Raw genomic sequence first — 27,411 nt, forward strand, 5'->3', positions numbered from 1 at the left:
AAAATCTTATACTTCGTCTTCTAGTTAAATAATCGGTCAATGTAAACGCAACATTGAGTATAAATAATATGATTTGTTAACTCGACTAGACTTAACTCGAAATTTTTTCACTCGATTCGAAAAAAATTCAAATTGAGTTCGGTTGCTAAAATATGATTCGCCAACTCGACTAACTCGAATTTTTTTGACTCCATTCGACTCGACACAATTGAATACTCACCCCTACTTATGTTATTGTGTTGTAATATTTTAGTCACTGAGCCGTTAATTGCAGTTAACAGTGTAACCGTAAGCAGACATGGCACGTTAAATCATTATTTTAAACGAAAATTTTAGCTTAAATTCTACAATTGGTCCGTATATATATTTTTTATTTTGAGCAATTTAATTATTTTTCTTTTATGTACTTTTAACTTTCTTTGTTTTCTTTATTTTACATTCTCTTCTGCTTCTTCCTATGTTTTCCTCATTTCTTCATTTTTTTAACCTAGTTTTTATATGCTTTTCATTTGTTAAAACTAGTAATCCACAAGCTCGCCTCACTCGAAAAAAATAAATTGTTCAAAAAAATAAAAGTATAAGGACTAATTTTAACAAATGAAAAACATAAAAAAAGTACGTTAAAAGAAATGAAAAAGAGAGGAAAACAGAGGGAAAAGCAGAAGAGAATGGAAAAATAAAGAAAAAAATTAAAAGAACATAAAAGAAAAAAAAATTAAATTGCCCAAAATGAAAAAATATGGGAACCGATTGTATAAATTGACCTAAAATTTTTGTTTGAAATGATAGCTTAACGTGTCACATCAGCTTACTGTTACACCGTTAATAGCAATTAATGGCTCAGTTACTAAAATATTATAATATGATAACGTAAATGACTAAAATATAACTGTAAATAAAAGTAAAATAACTATTTTAATAGTTTATAGTAGAATTGGTTGGCAAACAAAATACGTTTAGTCTCATGATTTGATTGAAATATAAAATTATACTCCCAAAATTATACGTTTAGTCTTCCTTTTAGATGTAACTCCTTTTATAATTAGACGCGTGTACTATTATTATTATTTTTTGTTTAGGAAATTATTATTATTATGTTTGTAGTTTTGTAAAAAATATTTATAATAATTATTATAGATAATTAAAATATAAAAATTATTCAAGAGCCCAAACCATTATTGAAGTAATCGTACACTTTTTTTGTTGTTTTGTCGCATTTTCCATCTATGACATTTTTTTGTTGTTCTTTGACTGATGAATACTTTTGACTAAGGTATTGATTATGTATAAATTTAAATAATTTAAATTGCAACGAAAATGTAATTTAAAATCATTACAAAGTGTAATTCTATATTTATCAAATTTTATTTAATTTTAATATAACAATGTTTTATTATGTTTAAGTAAAATTAAATAAGATGTTTTTTTTGTATAAATTTGAATAGTTTGAATTATAATTAAAGCACAAGAATATAAAATATAATTCAATATTTATCAGAATTTATTTATTTTGAATTTTATTTAGTTTTGTTGGAAAAGTTGTTGCTCGTTTTATGTCTTGTTATAACGAACCTTTTTTGTCTTTAGGTCTTAAATAGGTTTTGATTTAGCTGAGTTCGGTTCATTTGAGTATGGCATATTTAGTAAAACAGAAGTATGGGTTGACTAAGGCGCTAAGTCTCCAACCAAATTACTTGAGGTGATTTGATAAACATGAAAGTCTTATTATATATTGGTGATTGGATTGCTATTTTTAATATATAAATATCATATTTATTCAATGGAGTTTTTTCCTTTTTTTAAGGACTTATGAGCTGAAGTAAAAGAGGATATTTTGTTGTTTTTCAAGCTTAGAAAATAGACGCCATTCTCCCTTGGGAAATCATCGATTTTGAGATCTGATTTTCCACTGAAAGTTTAAAGCATCTTGTTGTTTATCGGTTGTTTATATATTTCTTCTTTCAAGTGATTGTTTAGTTGACTAAAGTGTTTGTAACACTTGGTCGAATTATTGTTGAATGACTATTGCATGGCGAGGGCATTAATTCTTTATCGTGGCTGCATGTACTTACTTGAAGATGCAGTTGTGACCTTTAGTTAAAAGGGAAAGAATTGTACTTTTGAAATGTTTGGTGGTTGAATAAAGATTTATCCTGAGCAAGACTTCGCAAATGTAGGACCATTGTATCTGAATTACGTAAACAAAGATTAGTTGTGTCGATTCTTCTCTGTTCTTATTTTTCTTTCGCTATCTATTTTTCATTCCAATTTTAGTTACAATAAACACTAAGAAAAATTGATTTATAATATATGCAGACTAATTATTTTTTCAAGTTTTAATATAATAATTAAATATTTTTATATATTTGGTGTAACACCTTTCACCCATATTCACTATCAGAATAAGGTTACGAGGTATTACCGATCAATACACGTCATTTATCAAACATAATTCATACATAATGCATTCATATTCAAATACCATTCATCACAATCATATTGTCCCTTATGAGGGCCTACGAGGCCTTAAACATGGTTTAGAAGGAGTTCAGGACTAAACCGATAACATATAAAAATTTTGGAAACTTAGAAAAATTTCAAACATACAAGGGTCACACGCCTATGTAAATAGGCTGTGTGCCTCACACGGCTTCAGACACGCCCGTGTCACAGGCCGTGTGAAAACAGGGCATACATACTGACTTGGGTCACATGGTCAACCACACGCCCGTGTGTTTGGCCCGTGTGCCCTTCGAAGTGGCCACACACGCCCGTGTGCCAGGCCGTATACTAGGTCGTGCCAATCCTGTAGAGTATATTGACTTATGCAACACGGCCAAGTCACACGCCCGTGTGCTAGGCCGTATGCCATTTAGGGGGTATATTGACTTGTACCACACGGCCAGTCACACGCCCATGTGTGAGACCGTGTGAAGCATACTGACTTCAAATTAAATTCAACACTAGGGGACACACGGCTGTGTAGCATGATCGTGTGCCGCACACGGCTAAGACACACGCTCGTGTCTCTGCCCATGTAGACAAAAAGAGGTCATTTGCAAAGCCAATTTGCCACTCTTTTTGCACATACCTAAGTAAACTCAATTGGTGCCATTTTGAAACACAAATATGTAGCCAATAGTCATCAACCAATACACAATATACCAAATCTATTTCAACCATTTCAATACTCAATTCAATACCATTTACCTATTCAAATACTAATCAACTTGAGTTGCTTTACTAAGCATAATTCACATGTATAATTCATCCAACTAAACAAACCCCTTCCAAACATATATCATCCATTCAACTTCAATCATTCAATATAGATCATTTACTAAACTTAAAATATAACCATGTGAGCAATTATGAAAACATAACCATATTTATACTAAACATACCAAAACAAACATATGCATTTACAAGCCAACTCTCATGGCAATATTCACAACCAAAGTATCAAAACTAGCCTATACATGCCATATACTATATATACACAACTCAAAAGTACCAACATAGGTGTTTGATAGTGCGATGATGTTCTCGACGACTCTCGGATTTGAGCTAGCTTTAATTCACTATAAAAAACAGACAAATAACACACAGTAAGCTTCATAGCTTAGTAAGTTCGTAAGTGAATAACTAAACTCATCAAACAAAATGTAATTTAACCATTTACACATTACCAAATCAAAATCACATTAACCACTAACCTTTCTCATGTCTCAAAACATCATCAAATACTATCTCATTGAACTTTCTCAATGTAATACTCGAATAGGTTCCGTACGTACCTATTTCAACTCGTACTAACCTCTTTCTCAACCACGTCATTCTTTTACCAGTTGAACCATTCAGAATAGAAGTCGAATACTCAAGGATCACAATTGATAAGTACCTATACCATGACCCGTAGCCAAATCAAGGTATCATTCGCACCTGTAGTGTTGATATCATGGCCCGAAGCCAACACAATAGCCTAATGACATGTCACTAGCATTCTAAACTATTCCTAAGGTTCAATCGAGAAGTTTCACTTGTCGATTTCATCATTGAACACATCCGTAGAGTCGCATTCACAATTCAAGCAATATCTGTAATCTCATAATCACAGTTTATGCAATATCAAATCATTTAACATGAATTATGAACTTACCTTGGGTATGAAAACGGCGAAATGAGTAAATTACTCGATCTATATGTATTAAAAATTAACTCATTTAATCAGCTATTCATTCAATTTAGTCCAAAAATACACATTTTGGTGCTTTTTCATATTAGCCCCTAAACTTTCACATTTATTCAATTTAGTCCCTATTTCACAAATACACAAAATTCACACAATTCAATTTAAACCTATGTTTGACCGAATTTCATAGGGACCTCTAGAAGCCCAAAACTTTCATTTATTTCACATTTCAAGCACTCAATTTGCATATTTTACAAATTAACCCCTATTTGACATTTTTGTCAAAATTCACTTTACAAAAACTATTAATCTATCAATTAACCTTCATAATCTATCATCAATCATCAAATTGCTCAAGTATTCAACAATGGCAACATGAAAATTCTTTAGCAGTTTCAAAAATTAAGGTACAGGCTAGCTAGAATACAAAGCAACGATCTAAAAAACGTAAAAATCATCAAAAATCGAGCTCAAACCATACCTTAATCAAGCTTAATATGTGCCGAACCCTAAAACACCAACAATGGCTTCTTTTCTTCTTTAATATTTTGCCAACAAGAAGAAATATGGACAAAAATTCATGTTTTGTTGTATTTTAATTAACCTATTTACAAAATTACTTATTACCCTTAATGAATAAACATTAAAAACATATAATGGTTGTCCATAATAGTCCACCATCATTTGAAATGGCTTAATTACCATTTAAGGCCATCATATTTAAAAACCAAGCCATTTGACACCTTTAACAAGTAGAATGCAACTTTTGCATTTTATGCAATTAGGTCCATTTTCTCAAATTAAGCAATTAATCAATAAAATTAGGTCACGGAATTTTCACACATACATGCTATCATGTTGTAAACACCAAAAATAATATTAGAATAATTTTTTGACATCGGATTTGTGGTTCTGAAACCACTGTTCTGATTTAGCTGAAACCGGGATGTTACATTTGGATTTAGTTAAAAATTAAATGCTTGTTCTAGAAAATAGAAATTCAATTTTTCTTGTTTTAAATTTATTAAATTATTTTTATTTTTAAAAAATATTCAACTATCTTATCTATTTAAAATTTGAATTAATTAATAACAGTATAATAAAATATGTATAATGTTTTAAATTTAAAAATAAAAATACTTTAAATAGATGTAGAATTTATATTAAAAATTAAAATTTAATTTAAATAAATACTAATTTCTGGAAAAAAAAACCCATTAATCAACAAAAAAATGAAACCAAAAATAAATTAAATAATGGTGTTTTTTTAAAAAGTGAAAAAATGAAATATTCACAAAAAGCCAAATGGTAATTCATTTTCATAAATTAACATAAGGTATTTATAAAGGAAGAGTCCTATATATAATAGAATGCAATAAGGAAGAGTGGAATATAGGGTTGTCTATGGGCCAAGCCCAGCCCGAAGACTTGTCTGAAAAATGGGCTTGAGTAAAAAAAATAAGATCCGTTTAGAAAATGGGTCAAGCTTCGATAAGATTTTTTTGAACACATAGCATCATACATTGGAAAATTGGTTAAAAATTTGAGTTGGTTGTTGTCCAAAGTAGTAGCTCGAATCAAAGCTCAAGGATTTTTGTTGCCAAAATTTGTCAACTTAAACATAAAAAGTTTCTGAGTAGGCAATGCCAAACACTAATGGGCACTGGTCCTTGGCACTACTCAAAAATTGCCTCAACAGTCTCCCTCTTTGGCAAATTTTTAAACAAAATCTTAATAAGAGAACATACTCACAAAAGATACAAATGCTCCCTTAAGTAACTCTCCCTTAATCCATCATATTCGACTATTAACATAATCAAAAAAAATTAATTATTAATGCATAAGTAAAGGGGATCGCATTAATAACCAAAGTACTAAGAATTATATTATGGTAGGCAGATAAGAACATTGGTTCACAATATAACAATTGAAGTAAATGTAATAAGAGTTCAAAGTTTCAAAATTACAACTCCAAAATACTTCAAAATAAAACAGAAAAAAGAGAACTCAAAAGCAATAATAACATCAATATTGGTGGCAAGCAATAGTGGCAGCTCAAAATAGGCACTGTCGTAACCATTTTTTGGAAAAAACGGGAATCGGCTTGGATTTTGAAAATAAAAACAAAAAAATGGAGTCTCCACCAATCATTTTTGACGAGGTGTGATCAAGCCACCTTAAATTAATCATTTTAATAAAAGTTAAGATTTACTAAAGCGATAATTTTTAGTCTACGAAAACCAGAAAATAAGTTCGGGAGTCGGTTACGAACGAGGAAGGATTAGCACCCTCGATACGCCCAAAATTGGTACCTAGTTAATTAATTAGTGTCTTAGTGTCGAAGATTTAAAAAACTTGAAAGAATTTAAAATACGATCCCTCTTTGTATTGATGCTGATTTAAAAATGATCGAATAAATTAAAACGGACGTTAAGGACCCTCTCATCTCGAAGTAATAAAATTTCACGCCCAGTAAGTTAGGACGCGGCATCTCGAACTTCGGGAATGAGCTTGCCTTTATTTAAAAATTCGTGTATTTAGGAAGGATATTCGGTTAGTTAGGGTGACCAAGGAAAATCGAAACCTAGTAAGTTAGGGCACATCTCCTCGAATTTCCAAACACCGAATATTGCCTTTACTTGCAAAAAAATCTTATTTCGAGATAACAAAATGTCATACCCGGTGAGTTAGGGCACAACACCTCATATCTCCGAGAATAAGCATTTTTCAAAACTCGTATTGCGATTTAAAAGAGTAGTCTGTTATTTAGGTTAAACGAGAAAAACAAAAACCCAGTAAGTTAGGGCACGATTATCTCGAATTACCAAATACGGAATATCATTTTTATGAAAGAATTATTTTAAGACATTGAGTAAAAACATAATGTAATTTATAGTAATACATAAAAGCAGATTATGATATTAATAATAACGTATAATAATGAGTGATAATAACGAGTAATTATGAAAAGATGACATAGAAGCAAGGTTAGTAATACGTAAATATAAACAAATGCGTGAGAAAAATGAAATGATCGAATACATTAGTAAAAAAAGGAAATATAAAACATGATAGCACAAAAATGACAATAATGATGAAGACGATAATAATAATAATAATGTTGATAATGATAATAGTGGTGGTAAAACTATAATATTGATGATAATAAAAATAATAATAAGAGTATTAATATTTGTATTAATAATAGTGATAATAATAATAGAAAATAATAAAGGAATGATATTAGTAATAGTAATAAAAAATGAAAATAATAGTAATAATAATGGTAAATACAAATAGTAATAACAAAATACAAATAATAAATAACCTAAAGTTTAAAATTATTATTTAAAAAGATATAAATAAAATAAATGATGAAATATTAATAACAGGGGTAACGACATATAAGTAAAATAAGTGTGCTAAATATATGTATTAAATTAGTTAATATAAAAAATAATAATAACGTACAGGTAAATACAAAAGAGGAAAATGTAATAACAATAATAGTAAAAATACAATAGTAATAATAGTAAAAGGTGTAACAATATAATAATATGATGGTAATAAAAATACAATAATAATAATAATAATATATTAAATAACAAATAATAATAATAATAATGATAATAATATAGAAATATGAAAAGAAAATATATTAAATATTAAATTAAAATGATAAAAATTACTATATATATATAAACAAATACATGATAATATGTACATAATATATCTATATATATGTATGTGTTAGAAAATATAATATATATGCATACATTGTATTTAGAAGAAGAATTGTACATGATGTAGTGTCGATATACATGCATAACATACAAATATATTAATAAAAAGAAAACAATAATATCAAACTATTAATATACTATATAACATACATACATATAAGTATTAAACGAGAATGATACTAAGGCTAATAAATAATAAGTATAATAATAATAATAATAATGAAATATAATAGTATGTATAATGTTAAAATTGAAATAAAATAATGAGCAAAAGTAAAAGAGGGATGAAAATCAAAACGGAAAGGAATTTTGGGACAAATTTCAAAAGAAATAAAAAGGAAACGACCTAATTGCAACTGGAACACGACCTAGATTTACTAAAAGTGTAATATTCCCCCCGGCTCAAAGTGTAACACGTGGCCGTGGACCAAGTTGAAAAGTGGGACAAGTTTCAGGGCCGAATTTAAAGTAAAAAGACTTGATTGTAAATGCACGAAAAAGTGGAGGGACCAAAAGCGAAAATAACCCATTCGCTTCAAAAACACGCGGATCCCAGGTCGACGGGTCGGGTCGGCCTGCTCCACCCCAAAACGGTGTCGTTTTGCACCTTGGGGGGAGGGCCAAAACGGTACCGTTTGGTACCCTTATATAAGTCAAACATTTGTTTTTTTCATTTCCTTCTTGCTTTTTAAAAAAAACTTCTCTTCTCTCATTTTTCTCTGCAGGTGCCCTAGGTCCGGCCAGCACTCCTCACCGTCCGTCGCACCCTCCACCGCCGGCACTGTCGCCGGCCATCACGTGGTTTTAAAAAAGGGTATATTTTGTATATCTTTTTTTGTATTTTTTATGTCTTTATAATATGTATATGCATGTGAATAAATAGGTTTAAAAAAAGGAAAAGAAAGAAGACAATGATGATAATTAAATAAAATCACCTTGAAATATTAGATTTCGAATCTTTGTCTGAACTGTTTTCTGCTTTTGGATATTGCTGGGATTTCTGTTTTTGCTTGTGTTTTTTAAAATCTAATCTTGTTTTTTCATTTCACAAAAGGCCGACTGTACAAAAAAATTTTGGATTTGGCTTTTAAATAGCCATTTACATGCTTTTTATTCCTGCTTTATGTCAATTCCCGTTTAATGCTTGCAGGGGTGCAACTTGGATGACGGTGGGGCGGTGCTGCAGGCGTCGGTGGTGGATGGGACAGGGGTCAGAGGCTGAACGGCTAGGGTGAATAGATTAGGGTTTTTTTTCTTTTTCTTCTTTTTGATTTTGGGTTATATTTGGGCTGTATGAGTTTGGGTTTTGGGGTATTTGGGTCTTTAGTGGGCTTCTGTTGTTTTGGGCCCAAAATTGGGCTTGTACAGGCACTACTACCCCTTTTTATTTAAGAAGTTTTCCAGCGTATCGCTCGAGTTGCTTGACCAGAAGATCATTCCTCAAGGCTTTGGCACAATGGTCATTGGCCTAAAGTTTCTGAATAGCCCTTTCCTGTGAGGCAATCTTGGCATCAAGGTGTTGCAACATTCTTTGTTCAAAGGCTAAAAGTTGGTCAGGAGTGTCTACATCAGTGGCAACTAGAACAAGCACTACATAAAAAGGTTGAGCTTGCTTCAAGATTGGCAGCAGAGTGTTTCCCTTCAAGCCACTTGTATGATAAATTTAACTATGCAGGTTTCCTTTTATATTTTTTAGTAGTATGCACAATTTTAGAATTTTGCTTATGAAAAATATGAAAATTAAGTGAAGGAAAAGGGAGACATATCCTAGGGTAAAATCCAATTATAATAATTTGAAGTAAAAATGAGATCGAGCTCTAATTTGGAAAGAGTTTGATTTCATTTTTATTTTAATATTAAAATCAATAATGAATGGCCAAATTTCAATATCAAAGGTCCGATTTACTGACTCAATTTAGAAAGAATTTAAGCTTACCCTGTAATCCTAAAAATGCACCTCTAACCTTAATCTTAAAACCAAACTATACTTTAACTCGATTATATAATTAGTTTAAAAGTTAATTTAAAGAGAAAATTCCACATAACCCTTTAATTCAAGAAAATCAAGGCCTAATGAGCTCAAAATTGACTGCTCGAATATATTTAAGTGTCTACACTCATGTTTCTCTTTATTTAATCAAGATTGATCTCAAAGGTTTCTGAAGAGATCCAATCAATTCATTAATACACATAGTACCAATGCCTTTAGCTTCCTTAATTGCTGTAACTTTGATGTTGAATCTTTTAAGTAGCGATTAAAGAACCTTCCTGACCAGCTTCCAATTTGAATACTCATTTCCATGGACAAAAGCTTGATTGGATAAGTCACAGAGTTTGGCATAAAACTCTCCAATTGTATCATTTTCCTTCATCCTTAGAATTTTAAATTTTGTAGTGAGTGTTTGCAACTTTGATTGTTTCATAGTATTTGTACCTTTATAAGCAATTTGAAAGAAATCCCTAACTTCTTTGCAATAGTGCATTTTGAGATGTGTTTGAACTCTTAACTATCTACTCCACAAAAGATTGCCTTGAGCCCCTTAAAATTGTCATTGGCAAGCCTTTCCTCCTCTATAGTCCATGTAACTTCTGATTTTGGAGTCTTGACACCAGAGTCTTCAATATAAGGGTGTTCCCAACTAGTAAGAACAAATATCCAAGCTTTTTCATTTGTAGCTTTGATAAAAGCAATTATTTTGGCCTTTCAATAGGCATTGTTTGCACCATCGAGCATAGGGAGCAAGACATGGACGCGCCCTCCATTGCAAGAAAATACCAATACCAAGAAATCCACTAGATTTGCTAAGTGGCAGGCTTTGATACCAATTGGAAATTATAAATCAATGCTTGCAAACGAGTAGTGCCAGAAGAAGTGCTACAAACTAATGCCAACTATTCAGGCACTGAGCATGAACAAGATAAAAAAACAAAGAACATGTCATATTTATGCATTTTGATTTCCCTACGTTTGCAAGGCCTTGCTCAAAGAGATACTCCACTATCTTAGCAACTTGTATAACAACTGGTTACAACTTCTAACACTCATTAGATTATACTCCTTATTTTTGTACCTAAGATCTAGACAACACTCCTCTAAGTTCCCCTTAAAAACTTAGGACAATAATCAAGTAACACAATTGATTTTACATTTAACGTACTCACTCAAAGTGTTTCTCAATGAACAAGAATAAGTGTTCTCAACTTAGTACAATACCTATACAAGTCTCCTCAATTTATAAGGAATTGAGATTTGCTAACATACTAGATCAATTACAATCAATCTCCTCATAAAACCAACAAGATAATAAGCATAAAGAATATCTTCAATTAGCTCAAGATAAATCCTGAAACTTCAGGATATACTTTAAAGCTTTGCCTGATTCGATTCATTCCACCAATTTTGGGAAATAGATTGTCCTGATTCAAATCCAAACTAATCTCCAATATATGTTGATATGTGTAGTTTGGATATCCAAGATGGGCTAGTTGTCGTCCAAAGTAACAACTAGAATCAAAGGCAAAGGATTTTTGTTGTCAAAATTTATTAACTTAAACATGGTAAGTTTCTGAGCAGGTAGTGCTTGACACCAGTGGGCAGTGGTCCTTGGCATCACTCAAAAATTGCCTCAATAATATTAACTTTTGGTATTTTTCTAATGTTAGTTTAGTAATATAATCAACAATAAGGGTATATTGATCAATTCAAAAGTTTCTTCAAAGTCGTGCTTATATATATAATAGATATAGGTAACCATAGGACAAAATCAATAGTTTTATGTTGGAATAGTTGGATAACTAAAAGATGAAATTATAATTTTTAGCTTAAAGTAAATCTTTATTTTCTTATATATATATGTAATTTTTTCGAGTAAAACAATTGTTGAAAGCAAAGAGCTTGGAGGAACCCAATGTAACATCGCCCTCTTTTAGTTTTAGAGTTTTTTTATAAAAAAAAGAGAAAAAATCAATTTTGAATATGTTTGGTAGCAAGAAAAGTATGGAAAACAAAATTATGAAAGAAGATCATTTTTCATCACATTAATAAAACCAAGGGTAAACTATAAGAATAATTACTCAACTATGCACTTCGTTTTATTTTGGTTATTCAACTTTTAAATTTTTCAATTTAGTCACTCAACGTTTCAAGATAAATATCTTAATCACTTTCCTATTAATTGTCGTTAAACTCAAAAAAAAGTCTACCGTGAACATTTTTATTAGTCTAATAATGAATTTAGCCTTAAATCTTTACACATTATATCAATTTGATCCTAAAAACAATAAATTTAGCACTCAATGTTTACAAGTTTTGTCATTTCTAGTATATATTTTTTATTTATAAATTTTTATAATTTAAAGATTTTTAAATATTATTTATAATTTTTTTAGAAATAATGGATATTAACTTTGATGTTCCTAGATGATAATGGTCGATTACACCACCATATTTGTTGCATTTTCTTGTGTCTTGCCTCCTTATCACTCTGACAGTCAGACTTTGTGAACATAAATCACAATTCTATTATGATAAAAGTAGATGCATTCAAGTCCTTACATATACAACTAGATACACTTAATCACATAACAGCCCTTGCCATCAAATTTTGTTATGTTTTGAATAAATAGAAACTAGAACAATCAAGAGTAGTTTAAGAACTAGCAATTCCATAACTGCAGTAAAATATTTCTTACCAAATCAATCGATCAGATTTTTCCTCCACAAAAAATTGTTTCCAGCAGCAGTCATACAATCGTAATAGTTTTAAATTTTTTTTTTAAATTAGAACAAATATAATAAATTTTATAAATATTGAAGTTGAATTTTTTAGATGTGGAATCAAGTTGATAAAATGTATAAACATTGGAGGGTTAAATTTATTATTTGGCCAATAAAAAAGACTCATGATAGATTTCTGTTATTAAGTTAACCACAACTGATGAGAACATGATTAAAATATTTAATTTAAAAAATTTAAATGATAAAATTAAAAAAAAAATTGACTGAACAAAATAAAATCAAATACATAGTTGAATGACTAGTCTTGTAATTTACTTTAAAAATAAATCATTCTAATTTAAAATCAAAAGAGAGAAAATATGAAAGATGCAAGTGTACAAGTTATGGGTTTTTCTTAAAAGGAAAAAAATCATTTTCTCTCTTCACATTTTTAACTCTATTATGCATTTAATAGAAAGAAATTAAGGTGTGCATGGTTTAGAAAAATAGATGTTATTTTCAAATACTAATCAAAATATGTTTAGTTGAAAATAAAAATAAAAATATATGAAAATTAAAAGTTTTTTTGTTGTTTTTCTTTAAAATATTTTTAAAAAATTTGTAAACAAGTGATTTTAAATTTTAAATTTAGTTGATAAACCATGATTGAAGTCTATGTAAATTTTTTTTTTAAATTTCATTAGTTTTTAAAGATATTAACCTTGATATTATTTTAGTTTTGTGCGCAGCCTCGTGATTTTAATTTATTCAATTATTCATTTTTTTTATTTTTGTTTTATTCATCCTGATTTTTTTTAAACAGATGTGATAATAGTTTTAGTTTTTAATAATGTTATGACATATATATATGATATTTTTTAATATAAGAATGTCACTAAATCTTTTAGGAACCGTTCTCAAAGGTCATTATCATGATAGTATATAATAATAGTGATAAATCTAAGGTGATGAGAAGGAAGATAGATAATTTGAGACTTGGCCTTTTTGTGTATCATAGATGCGGTGAGTCTCTTAAGGCTTTTGGTAGTTGTTTCTTGATTGATCGGTGTTCATCGTCAGATTGATTTGATTATTGCGGGATTATTATGCAAATTTCAGCGATTTAATCAAGTTGTTGCATCTCTAGTTTGTTTCTAAAATTCTTACGGTGTTGTAGTTACTATCATTTTGTCTTTACCTTTTTTGAGATTATTCTAGAGCCATGACATTTGTACATTAGGTTTTAATAATATATTTATCATTTCATGATTTTTATTAATAATAGTATTGTGAAAAAAAAAACTAAAACTTCATTAAATTCATAGAAATATAATAATTATTTATTTATCATATTTATATTATAAGAAAATATATATTAAACATATTTCCATTTTCTATTTTGAAAATAATCTTTCATATTTCTAATCTCTTCTAAATTTTTCATTTTTTCTTATTTCCATTACCTTTAGATTGTAAGGAATTAAACTTAAGTGAGTTGAATAGCTAAAAAGAAAGATTTTGTGAAGAGTGTTTTAATAAACAATTTAATTGAAATGTAAAAGTATTACCACAAATATCATATAAGATAGTTGATTGTTTGTCAAAGGGTTTAAATCAATTAGTTCACTTCAAATAACCATCGATTTATGTTATACTACTGCTTGAGAAAGATGCTAATAAGTCTCTACAGAAAGAATCCATTGTTTCTGCTCACTTCTAATTTTTAGGAGTGTATTTTTATTTATAAAAAATAAAAAAAATAAAAAACTTATTCGTTTTACACATAAGCATTTATGAAGTCAAATTTTATTTTATATTAAATACCGTCAAAATAAACTATATTATATATTTTTTATTTCAAGGTCAACTTTTTTTTTAAAATATTTTGTCTCTTAATATTTTAAGCCTATGATGATATAATATGTAAGGGCATAGTCAGGGGTTGGCAGAGCTCGACCCCTACAATGAAAAAATTTTCATTTAGCTCTCTTTAAAATTTATAAAAATTTAAATTAATAAAAGTAAAATTACACTTTAGCCTCCTAAAAATAATAAATTTTTTATTTAATCCTTAAAAAATTATAAATATATAGATATTAAAATGGTAAAATTACATTTTTACTATCGTAAAAATATACAATTTAATTTCGACCCCTAAAAATATATTATGACTTCACCCCTAATAATATGATATATATAAATATTAATGTTTTTACTATTTGAAAAATATTATATTTTTTCTATTTGTTTGTCTTCTTTAATGTAAATAAATTATCTAATAATACAAAAATGTCAATTTGTATATACAACGTCATCTTATATTTTTTAAAAATTAAGTCACGTAAATTATTTAACAAAATAATCTTAAAACTAAACATAATATACGTTTTTTAGAAAAAATAAATAAAAAAAAAATCGAATTTATAATAAAGAGATTAAATACACATAAACTTTTGTTTATAAGATTTAACCTTTTCGGATAAAGAAATTTTGAGGAGATTGGAGAAGCCAAAAGCCGAGGCCATTGCAGGTATGTTTGTTCAACCGCCCAACAGGTTTTTTTCTTAATATCATTTAGGATTTAACTTTGTGTATTACCAAAAAAAAATATATATATATATATATGGAAGAAAAGCGTGAGAAAAGAAAATAAGAGAGATAATTATCTTTCATATTAATGGATAAAAACCAATCATTTGAAATTGAAATAATGAGAGAAGAGAAATGAAAAAGAAATGTATGCTAGTTCAAATTATATATTTTTAAATGTTTTATTTTTTTTCATTTCATTTTTTAACTCTACCAATCAATGAATGAATAATATATTTTTTTTTCTTTTTTCCTACTAAACACACTTATCCAAAGAAAAATTTTGGTTTTTATCCTTCTAGCTTTCTTCCCTTTCAATTTTATTTCAACTTTGCTTGGTCGGATGGAAAGAAAATTGAAAAGATGGAAAATATAAACTTTTTTCCATAAGTGTGTTTAGTAGGAGATACTGAAAAATGGAAAGAAAAAGTAATTTTCTATGCATTGTTTAATAGAGTTGAAAAAAAAACATGAAAATGCATAATTTTTTCGGTAAAAATGACAGCCAATTAATGGCGATTACAATTAAAAGAAATTCCTAAGTAGCAGAAAGGGATAATGCATCCAAGCCTCCATGTAGCAACACTAGAGCTAAGTTTGAGGGTTCTTTAAATCTCTATAAACTATTAAGGTTATGATAAGCTAATTTAATCATGTAGTCAGCAACTTTGTTATGGTCTCTAGGAATATGTTGAATTTGCACACTACACTTACGTTTTAGGATTTGATCAATTAGTCGTAGTTCTGTCATTTTATTAACAACAATCCCTGCAACATTAAAATCTAATCAAAATTTGAACTAATATACATATATCTCTTTCATTTTCTCTCTTCTCATTATTTAAAATTGAAAAGATTAATCATTATGCATTGAAAATGATTATCTCTCACTTTTTTTTCCTTCTTTCTCTTTTTCACTTTTTCTTTTATCCCTCAACTTTTCCACTTCGGAAAAAATAAAATCTTGAAAGTAGAAAATATGAGAAAATAATCTTTAACATCAAATAAATTATTCAAATTAAATAATAATAAAAACATTTCAAGGATATCCGCCTGGCTTACTTACCAAACATTTTTTAGAGGACAAAATTTGAGAAAATCCTAATCATATTATATATAATTTGAGAATATCTGACCAAACTTTTTTTTTTCTGTTCTGACAATTGACCTAATTGCTTGTAATAATGAAATTTTAAGGACAAAATTTTAATTATATTTTGTCAACTACATCGTTATATACATTAAAAAAACGAAAACATTCTTATGCATATGCTTTATAATTCTAACATGTGAATGACTTTTTTAATTTTATTATTTATTACATCATGTATGATTATTCCTCTAAAAATATCATTATATTACATAGAAAATTTAATCAATTATAATTAACAGCGGATACAAGTGGCCCGGCTTGAAGGCCCGCACGAAATGTGAGAGTTTGGGTAAAAATATAGGCCCGAAAAATAGGCTTGGATAAAAAAATAAGGCTCGTTTTAAAAATGGATCGGGCCTCGAGTAAGGCATTTTTGGCCCAAGCTCGGCCTGACCCGGCCCGAATCCACTAAAAGACAAAAAAATATTTTTTAATATTATTTTCTTGTTATTTTCTCCCTATTTTGATACCATTTTACTATTATGTTACTACTATTTTGTTGTTATTATTTGGATATTGTATAAAACTTATTTTATTGTTAATTTTGTTATTATTTTAAAGACATTTGTTAGTTTTGTTATTATTTTAGAGACATTTGATTGTTAAGTTGTATCTATCTTAGTGTAATTTAAGTATTTATATTTTTTAAATTTTATTTTCAATTTTTTGGGAAATTTTTATTTTTATTTTTTAGTATTTTTGATGTATTATATATTTTTTAAAATTATATAAAAAATAATATAAAAATTAATATGGGCGGGCCGGGTTAGGCCCGGATTTTAGCATTTTTATCCGGGTCGAGTTTAGGCAAAATTTTAAGCCCATTTTTCAAGCCGGGCTGGACCCGAGCCTAACATATGGGCCTGAATTTTTAGTTGAACTCGACCCAAATCTGGCCTGACCCGACCCATGATCACCTCTAGATACAAGAGGTTCACTCTCTAAAATAGAAAATTAGAAATTCTAACCTATCAAATTACAAGCTAATATGAAGACATCTCAAAAAGATATAAATAATATATATTTAATCTTTTAGAAAATGATATAATAATAAATTAATATATGTTGAAATCCATATTTGATATCTCAAAAATTAATAATTCATTTTTCGCCCCTTAAAATAATTTTTAAATTCACCCTCTAATTATAATACTGTAAAATTCATAATTAAGAATCAAATCTTATGTATGTATATATGTATATGTATTCGTGCCACGAGTTAAAGCGGCATCATGGCACCAACTTAGTTGACAAAAAACCAAAATGTCAATAAATAAGTGATATAGATCCTAATATTAAATTTAAATTGAAATTTATGTGATGGCCTGATAGTAAAAGGTGTTCATCATTCTAGGTATAGCGTGAGTTCAAGTTGCAGTAGTCATGTTTGTTGTACAAATTTTGTCCTATTATTGTAATTCACCAAAAACAAAATTAAATTTAATATTTTTCATAAAGATAAATAATATTATCATAAGAATAAATATTATTTAATTTTTATAGTTTTACTAGCTTTGATCATGAATATGCATTTAAGTATACATATTGATATTTTCAAAACGCAATATTCCTACCATTTATACCAAAACATCCAAAATAGACCCTAATACCAATCAACACTTTAGGTACATACCAATTGTTATAAACAGAACAAAACTTATACAAACATGTTGAGTTGAGAAATTGACATTGTCTATAAGAAATTATTATCAAATTGAACCCAATAAAACAATTAATCAATTGTGAAGAAGTATAAAATAAAAACAAAATCCAAAAAAGGAAAATGAAAGAGAGGTATAGAGAAAAGTAAAATAAAAAGAAATTGCTACTGCCCATAATAAATTATTACAAGGTGCAAGATGTTGGAAAATATGGACATCAGATATAAAATAAGGATAATTACATATTATTATTTACTATCATGATAGGTTAGCCCAAATTAAAAGTGATCTAATTTGTTTAAGGTTAATTGGGCATTAATTACTAAATAAAGTATGGGTCGAATATGTATAGATACTCTAGTAACTAATTTCTAATTGATGATGGACTAATTAGAAATTAGGGCTAATGTGTCAAAATTATATATATTAGGGTTATGGTCCCAAAATTATACACAAAGTAACTTTTCTAATATCCCATTTTTAGAAAAGAGTGTCACTTTCTCAAGATTACTTGTGTGCTAATTTGGAAGATCAAATTCTCAAGATCCGAAAAATTTCAAGGAATTCATGGATTCAGGTACGCTTTTACATCTAGTTCTATGTTATCATTTTGTTCTTGATGATTTGACATGATAGATCCTGATTTATGATTTATTAAGTTTTATATCATATCTTGATTTACAATTCTAACACATTAAGTTTTAGAAAAAAGAGAAGAATGAGAAGAAGAAGAGAATGAACAAAGAAGTTTTTCATTCACATAATTGCATAATAGTTTCCATTTTCCTTCTCTGCTTAAAATGCAAAGAAGTAGAGTTACATAGTTGGTTATGGAAGTTGTTATTAAACAGTTGTAACCACCAACAACAAAACTAGTTGTTTCAATTAAACATTAAACATAAGACTAGACCTGATCATGGGTTGAGCCACCCAGCTCGGCTCGAAGGCCTACTCGAAAATTGGGAGGGTTTGAAGAAAAATATAGACCCGAAAAATGAGTTTGGACAAAAAATTAAGCGCGTTTTCTATTATGGGTAGGATTGAGTCGGGCTTGAACAAATTTTTAAGCCTATATTTCGAGCCAAATCGGGCTTGAGCCTAGAAAATAGGCTGGAAGTTTTGTTGAGGCCTAGCCTATGATCACCTCTACATAAAACTAACTAAAACACATCGTTTTATTTACAAACATTTTGCTAAAACACAACGTAGCAGCAACAAATTTAACAAACCGATTCCTCCCAAGATCCTTAAAGGATCGAATTTAGGAAATCTTTGTTGTAGCTCCTGTAGAGGTTCCCATGTAGAATCCTCAGGAAATGTGTTTGTCCATTCCACCAATACCTCGGTGACAGTTTTATTTCCTTTCTTGACCATACACCGATCTACTATGCAAATAGGTTCTTTGAGCATAGCACCATCAGTACTAACTACCAGTAGAGTAGATTGAACAAGTGTCTTTCCCACATGTTTTTAAAGTTGGGAAACATGAAGTGGAGGGAATACGGGAACTCAGTTGTAGATGAAGCCTATACATCACCTTTCTTACTCTAGCCTCGACAGTAAAGGGCCTAACGAACTCGGGAGACAGTTTCTGGTTCAAGACTTTCCTCATAGTGTGTTGCCTGTAAGGTTGTAACTTGAGACAAACATAATCACCCGCTTGAAACTCTCGATCACATTCTCTTACGATCAGTTGTTTGTTTCATCCTGTTTTGAGCTCTTTTAAAATGAAACTTGAGTAGCTTCCTTGCTGTTTCTCTTTGCTAGAGACTCCTATCAACAGTGTCTGCAGGTGACAGTCCAGCCAAATAGGTAAAATTTCAAATTTTATTATGCACGCTTTAATAATGTTGTTTATTGAGTTGATGTTACTAATTAACTCAAAGTCTACTTAGGATTAATGACAAAATCATGATAAGTAATTGTATTCATTTAATATTTTTAATATGATGTGTTTATATGTTTAAAGTTTAATTTACTCAAAATTTGATTTTTTTTTTAATTTTAAGATTGTTCATAATTTATGTGTTATTATTAATAAATTTTGAATCATACATTTAATTATTTATTATATATTATTTTTAAATACATGCTTCTGTTGGTTTTTTCTAGTATGATTATTTTTTGTATAGAATATTAGGATACTCTCAAATTTATCTGCCAGTATCTAAAATTTTGGTTTCAGCACATTTTACTATTTAAATATTGTTTCTCAAAATTAATACAGCTATAAAACATAATGTAAAAACCTTTTCAACGTGGTTTCGTGGTGTAGTTGGTTATCACGTCAGTCTAACACACTGAAGGTCTCCGGTTCGAGTCCGGGCGAAGCCATCCATGAAGAATAAATGTTGTTTCATTTTTAATAATAAAAGAAAATTTTTGGTTTTTTGCACATTTTGCTACATTTTTCAAAATTAATAAAGCTATAAATATAAATGTAAAAGCTATTCTGGTTTCGTGGTGTAGTTGGTTATCACGTCAGTCTAACACACTGAAGGTCTCCGGTTCGAGTCCGGGCGAAGCCATCCATACAGAATGTGTTTTGTTTCATTTTTAATAACCAAAAAAAAAAAAATTGGTTTCTGCACATTTTACTATTTACATAGCTATAAATAAAAATGTAAAATGCTTTTCAACGTGGTTTCGTGGTGTAGTTGGTTATCACGTCAGTCTAACACACTGAAGGTCTCCGGTTCGAGTCCGCGCGAAGCCATCCATGCAGAATATCACAAAGAAAAATTAATTTACGCCGTTGCCGGGGATCGAACCCGGGTCACCCGCGTGACAGGCGGGAATACTTACCACTATACTACAACGACTTAGATACCTGATGTCATATTTGTACATTTTCTTATTTTGTGACCGAGAATGAGTTTAAAGTAAAGGGTAATCCAAATACTATTCGATTTGAAAAATTCAATAAAAATTTAAAATTTTTAATTAAATAATTTGAGTTATTCGAGATAATCAAGTTATTTAGATAAACTTGAATAAAAAATTAGGTTTTTCAGTTTAACTTAAATATAAATTACACAATTCGAGTTATCCAAAAATTCAAATACGAAAAGGCAAAACTACGTCGTTTTGATAAATGTTTACCTTTTCTAAGGTTAAAAGTCAAAACCATTAAATTAAAAGGCAAAAACTACATCGTTTTGATAAATGTTTACTCATTAAGTTAAAATGCAAAATCATTATGTTGTTTATGCAATTAAGTAATCTTGTACTTCGTCTACTAGTTAAATAATCGGTCCATGTAAACGCAACATTGAGTATAAATAATAATATTCGTTAACTCTACTCGACTTGACTCGAAATTTTTTACTCTATTCGATTCCAAAAAAATTCAAATTGAGTTGGGTTGCTAAACTAGGATTCATCAACTTGACTAACTTGAATTTTTTTTACACGATCTCACTCGACTTGATCGAATACTCACCCCTAGTTAAAGTATCTAAGAATGGGAGAAAATGGAGAAAGGGGAAATTGAACAAAAGGTATTAATACAAGAGACTAGATCTTGTCAGTTGTCAGTAGAGAAGCTTAAAACTTGCCACATTCGAGGGAGTTTTCATCTCCTCATGAGAAGGCTGATGTGTCTCCATTGTCTTAAGAGAGCCGATGTGTATAGAAAAAGATTTTTCAGCCCTCACTTAAGCCTAGTTTAGGAATGCTTCTCAAAAGTACTTTATAAGAAAAAAACATTTTTGGGGATAAGCTAAAATTTTCAATTTCTGAAGAAATTGCTTTGGACCAATTTTTAGTTTAGGTGAAGCACTTTTAAAAAAAAAAACACAGTTTGTTTAGAATATTTTTGTCTCAAAAGTTCTTCTTAGAAGTAATACTAAAGAGAAAATAACCTATTAATGGATAAAGAGAAAATAACCTATCCATGTCTCAAAAAATAAAAGCCCATTTATTATCTTACCCGTTACAATACAAAAATACTTAAATTTTTTATTTATATATTTTAATTTTATTATGAGTATTTTATTATATTTATTTTATATCTATACTATTATTTAAATTTCTAATTGAGTTGGTGTCATGAGTGCTAAGAATTGGTGTCATGAGTGCTAAGAACCAATCTTATTATAAAAATTACTAAAATATTTTCTAAAATTTCTAACTGAGTTGGTGTCATAAGTACTAAGAACCAATTTTATTATAAAAATTACTAAAATATTTTTTTCGTATTTAAAATAAATTATATCATTAAAGATTGCTTTAATCTTTTTAATTTAAAGAATAAAACTTATGGATATAGAATTTGAACCAAAGCAAATTACATTAATAAATTTTTAAATTTAATTTTTTAATAAATTTTAATTTTATTACGCATACTTTAATAATATTGTTTATTAGTTAGTATTACCAATTAACTTAACATCAATTTAAGATTAATGATAATACTATAATAAATAATTATATTTATTTACTATCATATATTTATATGTTTAAAGTTTGATTTATGTTTGTGTTATTATTAATTAATTTTTTATTGATAAAATTTTTATAGAATTCTAAGATCCTCTCACTAATATCTAAAATTTTGGTTTCTGTAGATTCTACTTTCTAGATATCGTGTCTCAAAATTAGTACAGTTATAAAAATACATTTCTCAAAGTGGTTTCGTGGTGTAGTTGGTTATCACGTGAGTCTAACACACTGAATGTCTACGGTTCGAGTCCGCGCGAAGCCATTCATATAGAATAAAGTTCGTTTCATTTTTAAAAAACAAAATGAAAACTTTTACGCCGTTGCCGGGGATCGAACCCGGGTCACCCGCGTGACAGGCGGGAATACTTACCACTATACTACAACGACCTTTTCACTTTAATAAGCGAATTAAAAGCTATCTATAGTACTTTTTGGCTTACAATCTAGTTATCAATTCTACCTTTCAAAATTAGTTTCTGTATTTGTACATTTTCTTATTTTGTGACCAACTGACACGACTATAGTTGATAAAGCTACCGAATGAGGTTGAGGTGAGCGAGAATTCAACGGTTAACTGAGAGGAAGCTTATTTCAAAGGCATGGCTGCAGCAACTAAGCATGGAGTTTATTATTCAATGTAATCAGGAATATTGTTTAGAGACATAAAAGCTAGGAGAAGCCCTTTTTTTAATGTCTGGTGAAATTATATATGATTCTCAATGTTTAGTTTAAAAAAAATAAAAAATAAAAAACTTTATAATTCATGCAGTAATTGAAGTTGCTCTCAACAAGATATTTAATCTAAAATCATGGTGATTTCTTCAGATTGTTTATGATGAATTGTATAGTTTAATCAATAAAGAGAACTCAATATATTTATCAAATAAAATCCCTAATTAACACAAATTCAATAAAAAAATACAATAATGTCTTTTCTTTTTTAAAATAAATAACAATATTTAAAAATATTTTATATGGTGATATTTGAACTCATATAAATTATAATAATTAAAAAACCCTTAAATTTGCCAAGATTGTTTTTATTTATTCATATGTTTGAATTTTGTTTTACTATATACAATATATTTTCTCTATCAATTACATATTTATATTATTATTTGAATTTTTAATTGAATCAATTTCACGAATTAAAAAACTAAATCTATTATGAAATTTATTAAAATATACTTTCTTATTTAAGATAAATTATATTATTCAAAAACGCTTTAATTTTTTAATTTAAAAATAATAATAAAACTTATGATGTAATAAAATTTTAACCAGCAAATTACATTGATAAAATTTCAAATTTACCTTCAACTAAACTTTATTTTAATTTTTAATACATTTTAACTTTTAAAAGTATTATGTACACTTCAATAATATTAATTACAAACTAACTCGACACTATCATGATTTAAAATAATATAGTCATAGGTTTAAAGTTTGATTTACTCAAGAGTTCAATTTATTCTTAAATGAATACCAAGATCCTCTCAAGTTTTCGTCCCGCTAATATCTAAAATTTTGGTTTCTGTACATTTTACTTTCTACATATTATTTCTCAAAGGTAGTAATTGAATAATCTTTGCCGTGGTGTAGTTGGTTATCACGTCAGTCTAACACACTGAAGGTCTCCGGTTCGAATCCGGGCGAAGCCATTAATTTTAAATATATTTTGTTAATTTTTTTTTGATAAAAAAAAGAGTCCCATTCGGGTGACCCGCGTGACAGGCGGGAATACTAGCCACTATACTACGACTTTAATACTTCACTCAGCGTATTAAAGCCCATCTATAATATTTGTTGGCTTACAAACGATATCAACACCCGTCGTCAATTCTATCTTTTGAAAATAGGTTCTAAACATTGGTTTATTCATCTCATATTTGTACATTTCCTTATTTTATGATCGATTAAATAATTTGTGTAGCCAATAATGACATGGCTGAAGAAATTTTTTTGAAAGATTTTATAGCTACTGAATGAGGTCGAGGTGAACCAGAAATCAACAATTACGGGGCTTTCCGGAAGAAGCTTGTGGCATGGGGTTTGTTATTCAATGTAAAGAGGGACATTGTTTAGAGACAGCCTTAAAATTCAAAACAAAGGAACAATGAAAATGAAGACTAACCTTAAATTTGATAGAAGTTAAGCTAGCTTAATGCCGCAGCAACTATCTAACTAAGTCACAATCAATCCAATAAAATCTTAAAAATCAAAAGACTACAAAGATGGATGTGATGCGAAAGAGCAATGCCTTACAAAACAATTCATGCCTACACCAAAATAAATAAATAAAAACAACAAATATCTAACGAAATTAATATCCAACAAATAAAATCTTAAAAATCATAAGACTATCAAAATGGGTGTGTTAAGAAATAGGAATACTTACAAAGCTAGCAAAGAGTATCTCCCATTGAACTTCTATTTTGCTTTTTATATGATGCACTTTAAGCAATAAATTTCAATTCTCCACCTTGCATTTTAAATCCTTCTATGTTATTTTTTCTAGGCTTGCCACGATATCAACATGTAATCGCCCACGTTTTGAGTGGCATCCTAAACCAAACTTTATTGTCTAACAAAACAAAATACACAGGGTGAAGAATTTGTGCTTCAACTATTATAAAAGATATGATGAAACCATTTAGCCAATATAAATCAACACACAACCAACCCACCCAAACCCATGAGGGTATTACATCGGTGCATCAAAAGCTCCAACGTAGAAATGCATGTCATTATTTTACGATGATGTATTAAAGCTGCGCAAGCAATTATTACTAAAAACTATTTTAATAGTAATCCAATAAATACGGAACATTCTGAAAAATGCTTGTGCCCCAGTACCTCCAAACTCCAGGCTCAATAATTTGTCCGGTTCAGCAGCAGTGAATGCTTCCCAAAGTCTTGCCACTGATTTTGATTTTTGTTGGCTGTTTTCATAGAATCAAGTTTACTGAGTAATTGGTAACTCATGGTTGAATACGGAACATATTTAGTCACGTAGACAAACAAACTGAAACTCATTGGCAAACAACAATTGAATACACATCAATAGTATTTCTAATGAAATTAAAAGCAATCTATTCACTCTACAAACAAATATTAAATATTGATGCATTCATGACTGAATTTAATAGATTGATGCTCAACTTATGGTTTAATGCAGTGTAATGGGGAGAGAACTCAAAAGCTACATAAAAATCCATCGATTTTAGAACTACTCAAAGATTCCTCTTAAATTAGACTTAATAAACCATGAAAATTAGGAATAAAAATAATATCAATGGAATATGGAAAAGAAAAAATGATATTGAAAAAAAAATTAAGACATTGAAAAATATAGCGAAAGGAAGAACAAAAACATATCATCTAAAAAATGAAATGAAATATCTTAAGTTATACAAAATTCATATAAGCATAAATACAAACGATATAAATTGGATTACATCAATAGCTGAGATTAGTGTCTATCTACAAGATAAGAGTTCTTATCTTTTAGGATTTATAATAATTACCCTCATAATTCTAGTTTTACATAAATGTTTCACTGGATCATCAAGACTTCAAGTAAATGGGTTTCTCTATGTGTTCCACAAATTGGGCTAGTTCAAGTGAGTCGAATGGGCCCTATTTAATTAGTTGACCTTCATAGGACGCTTTGTGCGCATTCACCATGGGTTTTGATCCGCAACCCATGACAATCTCCCCCACCCATTCTCACGACGCACTCATCGTGTCCTTAGAATGACATTGGATTGACTCGTCTTGTGATCTGCTATAATTTGATATGTTAAATTAGGCTTCCCCGTTATACTTAAGGAGCTTGTTTTCTGGAAAATTAGCGTCTTTTCTATAGTTTAGTGTAGATTTTAGATTTCTAATTTAATAAGTGTAAATACCTCTTTTTATTCATTTTGAGACCCAAATTGGCCAATTGTGCCATTAGGGGACTTAACGTTTGATTGAGTATTATAGGTACTTAATGATGGCTCGAAATTGTGCCAAAACATCACCGAAGAAAGGGACGTCATGACATAGGAGCATGGGAATCGCGATACCTCAAACAGGCCTAGAATGAAGATCACCTACAGTGGTATCGTGATATCCACCTTCCAAGAGGGACCCAATTTCAATACTGATTATAGTATCGCGATATCCTACCTTGAGTATGACGCTATCCACACCATGAAGGGGATAAAAAATGGCGCCAGATGTAGTCTTGTCCAATCGAAGCACCAATCAGATGAGACCCATTTAAGGGCATTTTGGTCAATAAAATTGGTTTAGAAATTGCTATCTAATTTTGGATTAAGAGAGAGGGATACACATATGAAGCTTATTTTAGCTAAATTTTCTCTTTAGTTCTCTTAGTTTTTTTCTTCATTTTTAGGATTTCTTAGTTTTCATCTTCCTTAATTGTAGAGTCATTTTTTTTGTAACTTTTCTTCTTGTTCTTTATGTTAGTTAAGTTAGTTATTACTATAGCTAAGGTTTATTTGCACTTTTAGTCTATTTCCTTTACTTGTAATGACATTTCAGCCTTCAATTTAATATATTTCAGGTTCTTTTAGTTTAATCTGTTAAAGACTTTAGCTTTTATGTTTCTTGTACTTCATTTTACTGTTGAATGTTCATCTACACTTTTCTTTTAAGTTTTGTAGATTAAAAATACAAACTTTTATCTTTTTCTCAAGCTTTATGTTAATGACTATCATTTCCTTGCCTTGCATGTTTGTTAGCTTAGTTTTTAAGATGGATAACAAAACTCTAAAGGGATTGATTGATAAAGATGCGGGTAAGTTGATTTTTGGGTGAAGGACTAAGTTGTAAATAAATTGGACAAAATTGAATAAACCTAAAAACTTAGGATTGACACCCCTAAGGGAATATTTAGGCAAGTG

At 29.1% G+C, this 27,411-nt stretch overlaps 6 non-coding genes across 6 annotated transcripts; 4 read left to right on the plus strand and 2 right to left on the minus strand.

The window, feature by feature from the left end:
- The first annotated feature begins 20,315 nt into the window (after window positions 1–20,315).
- On the plus strand, window positions 20,316–20,389 carry TRNAV-AAC (transfer RNA valine (anticodon AAC)). The gene has a single exon. It is a non-coding gene; the product is annotated as a tRNA-Val (tRNA).
- Window positions 20,390–20,509: 120 nt separating this feature from the next.
- On the plus strand, window positions 20,510–20,583 carry TRNAV-AAC (transfer RNA valine (anticodon AAC)). The gene has a single exon. It is a non-coding gene; the product is annotated as a tRNA-Val (tRNA).
- A 114-nt stretch (window positions 20,584–20,697) lies between these two features.
- On the plus strand, window positions 20,698–20,771 carry TRNAV-AAC (transfer RNA valine (anticodon AAC)). The gene has a single exon. It is a non-coding gene; the product is annotated as a tRNA-Val (tRNA).
- Window positions 20,772–20,805: 34 nt separating this feature from the next.
- Window positions 20,806–20,877, minus strand: TRNAD-GUC (transfer RNA aspartic acid (anticodon GUC)). The gene has a single exon. It is a non-coding gene; the product is annotated as a tRNA-Asp (tRNA).
- Window positions 20,878–22,813: 1,936 nt separating this feature from the next.
- Window positions 22,814–22,885, minus strand: TRNAD-GUC (transfer RNA aspartic acid (anticodon GUC)). The gene has a single exon. It is a non-coding gene; the product is annotated as a tRNA-Asp (tRNA).
- A 1,203-nt stretch (window positions 22,886–24,088) lies between these two features.
- TRNAV-AAC (transfer RNA valine (anticodon AAC)) lies at window positions 24,089–24,159 on the plus strand. Its single transcript has one exon. It is a non-coding gene; the product is annotated as a tRNA-Val (tRNA).
- Window positions 24,160–27,411: the final 3,252 nt, after the last annotated feature.

Source organism: Gossypium hirsutum, chromosome A10, assembly GCF_007990345.1.
Source record: "Gossypium hirsutum isolate 1008001.06 chromosome A10, Gossypium_hirsutum_v2.1, whole genome shotgun sequence".
NCBI lineage: Eukaryota > Viridiplantae > Streptophyta > Magnoliopsida > Malvales > Malvaceae > Gossypium > Gossypium hirsutum.